Raw genomic sequence first — 3,656 nt, 5'->3', positions numbered from 1 at the left:
AGCTACTTAAAAGTAAATGTCGATGATTATTCATGTATAGAATCACAAGAAAATAAAGAAATAACACAAAATATTTTTTTACAGTCGTTTTTCTAAATTTATTTTTCCAAACACCATTTTTTTACCAAATATTTTTTCAAAATATTTCTGTCAATAAAACTGTGTTGTTTCTTTTCTTATAATCTGTACAACATTTAATTCCCAGAGGTCTCAGAAACCGAAAATTCACCATTTTTGTAAAGTTACTTTTTTGTGAATGTGTATTCGTGTTAAAATTTTTTATGCCTATATTTTCCGTTTCGCCTCAAAAATATTTCTTTAATGTACTGGCATTTCTAGTTTTCCTTTTTCTCCTTCACTGACAAGAAAGGGTTTATTTCACATACCAAAATAAATATATTTATATATATGCATATATACACACGTGTACGGATATGCTAGATTTCTCCTTCCTGTCACCGAATGGTTCGCGAGAGGTGCCAAAGATATTTGTCATTTCAGGGAATAGATTTATGGCATTAGTTCAAATCAGAAAAATATAAAGAGAAGAAAATTGCTGATTTTGGTGAAAATAAAACCAGAAAGATAAATTTTTTCAATCTTTAACTTTTTTTATGGGTCGATATTAGTTTAAATTCAAGAAAGGGAAATGTGTTACTGTGTTGGATATTTGGCAAAGAATTGAAGTCAAAGTATTTATGGGACAAAGATTATGTTGTGTACACTTAGTGAATATACTGACCACAGGATAAGGTACCATAACCACGATTCATTCACTAAAAACGTTTAAAATTTTACCATGAAAATGTTTTAAGGTGTTCCTGGAGATTTGACAATTATCTTAATCATAGAATACAACAAACTAAATAGTTAACGTCATAAGAATTGAAAAACTCCGTGAGAGCGTGAAATAATTCGTTTTTAATGGTTGAACTCGGAGTAGATAAAGCTATAAATAATGGCGTGTAAATATTGGTTGCTGTCTTTGGCATTTTCTATCAAAAAGGTTTTCAAAACCAATATTTACATGTTAGTATGTATAGCTTTATCTATTTCGAGTTCAACTGTTAAAAAGCAAACTAATTTGTCGAAATAGACAATATATTCGATTTTACTTTTTGTAAATAAAATTACCTTTGAGATTGAAATCCAAATTGATGAAAGAGAATAATATTTTACTGTTAATAAACCATGCTCTGTTATAAACCTTATTACAACGCTGCCCTATAGAAATCTTTACATATTTTGGTACAAGCCCAGCAATTCTTTAAGGAAGAGATGGTTAGTCAGTTGCATCGACTTCCAGTACTTGACTGGTACTTTATTTTATCAATCCCGAAAGAGATGAAAGGCAAAGTCGACCTCGGCAGCATTTGAACTCAGAACATAACACCGGAAGTGATGTCGCCAAGCATTTTGTCCGACGCACAAACGATTCTGCCAGTCTTCGGCCTCACTCTCCTATATAATGAGATGTGTGGTGATTTCCGTTCGTATATGTATGTCTGGATGATGAAAGTGACTAAGAGACGACTATATAAAGCCTCGTAATTTATTCAACATGGTTCCTGTTTAATTAACATACTCTTAATTGATTTCTTAAAATGTTTCATTAAAACTTAATATTAATACCGTGTTTAACACAACATAACTTCATTTCATTATTCTACCTTTAATCGTATTCACTCTTAAATTTTCTCCTTGGCTGCAGTCCGAAGTTTGAGTCAAGAGATCAAAGATGAAAAAAAAATGAAGGCATGTGTAAACTGTTTGTTGAAGTAACCAGAATAAAACGGATGAAATGGAACGGAATTGTTGTTTTGGTGGAAGGTAGGCTTGAATGAAGGTAGGAATGGCAACATAGATTTCCATATCTCTCTTTACAAAACGCTTCTTCAATTGAATTAAAAAGAAACCGTTATTATTATTATTATTATTATTATTATTATTATTATTATTATTATTATTATTATTATTATTATTATTATTAGTAGTAGTAGTAATAGTATTAGTATTATCTCAGGTTTTGTTGGAACTCCTGGAGTCTTGCATTCGTAGCGAGCTTGCAACCTGCGGCCTACGGTACCATGCTATCTGTTCTTTTCAACTATCTAAGACTTTCATTATTATTATTATTATTATTATTATTATTATTATTATTATTATTATTATTATTATTATTATTATTATTATTATTATTATTGTTGTTGTTGTTGTTATTATTATTATTGTTGTTGTTATTATTATTATATAGTCCATTTTTTGTATTATAGTGCATTGTTGTACCATTCAAAACTTTTTATTCTTTACAAACAATACACAATGCTTCAAGCGAACTACAATATTCTCCTATGTTATTATTATTGTTATTATTATCATGTAGTGAAATCAATAAAATTTTGTAGAAAAAAAGCAACAGAATGTCGTGGCATAGGTTCTGAATTGGAGGCATTTTTTTGCATAAATCTATAAACAAGTAATTTTAACAGGGGGTTTAAAAAGAAATCCCTTCGAGTCTAAGTTTAAAGATTGTTGTTTAGTCACTTAACTACCAGCCCCTGGCTTTAACGCTCTTTAATTTCCCCCTTTTTACCTTGGACTTGTGTATGTACCATTTCAGAAAAAAAGATGGTGACGAACGAAACCGTATCACATTTTTTCTCAGTAAATGTTGACTTGATGTTATTATTATTTTTTTTTTGTTACTAAGAAGCAGTTTATGGATTCTGAAAAAGAATCAACCGGCCATAATTTCAGATTATTTGGTTTGTTGTTTTGGACAAAAAAACACATAAAACAAATTCTGAATATTTAAAAAAAAAAAAAAGAGTCATCAGAAAAAAAAAAACACATGTCGTCTGATCTATAATTTCTATGATTCGATGGCCTTCATAGGTTCTCTCTAAGTCTCGTGATTTTATAAATAGTAAGAGAAAACACGATAATATTTTTATTTTTAAATAAGTGCTATATTTGTCCGTTAACAAGTAGAATGTATTGCTCGAAACGAAGGCACCAGATTCATTAGCATTTTTATCTGGTTCATTCATTATACAAGCAATAAATTCAGTAATCTTTGTAGAACCCTTTCTTTCTCTCTTTCATGCTTCCCATCTTCCTCCTCCCCCTCAACCTATCTTCTCACCACACTCTTACTCTCTCCCCCTCCTCCTTCTGTTTTTTTTTTGTTTATATTCCGTAATGTTCCTACCCTGTCGATCGTCTGATCTCAAGCGTACGGACATTACAGACTTAATTGCCGTTCATTAACTGTTTCTTAGTGATTGAAAAAAAAAGTTTCGTTGTTGTTCCTTCTTACCTATAAATGCCCCCACTTTTTCTTTTTATTTCTAACATGACTGTCTCTAACTCATTAGCGCTTCTAATCTTAATCTCTCTTCATCAGTTCTTCTTTGGTCTACTTTATCTATTGTCTCAGAGGAAAAAAAAAACTGTACCATTTTGAATTTTCCGTTCTACTTCAACACGTAGTAGTAGTAGTAGTAGTAGTAGTAGTAGTAGTAGTAGTAGTAATAATAATAATAATAATAATAATAATAATAATAATAATAATAGTAGTAGAAGTAGAAGTAGTAGTTGTTGTTGTTGTTGAGGAAATAGTAGTTGTAGCAGTAATAGCTGTAGTAGTAGTAGTA

Source organism: Octopus bimaculoides, chromosome 2, assembly GCF_001194135.2.
Source record: "Octopus bimaculoides isolate UCB-OBI-ISO-001 chromosome 2, ASM119413v2, whole genome shotgun sequence".
Classification (NCBI taxonomy): domain Eukaryota; kingdom Metazoa; phylum Mollusca; class Cephalopoda; order Octopoda; family Octopodidae; genus Octopus; species Octopus bimaculoides.
This window is presented reverse-complemented; position numbering follows the sequence as displayed.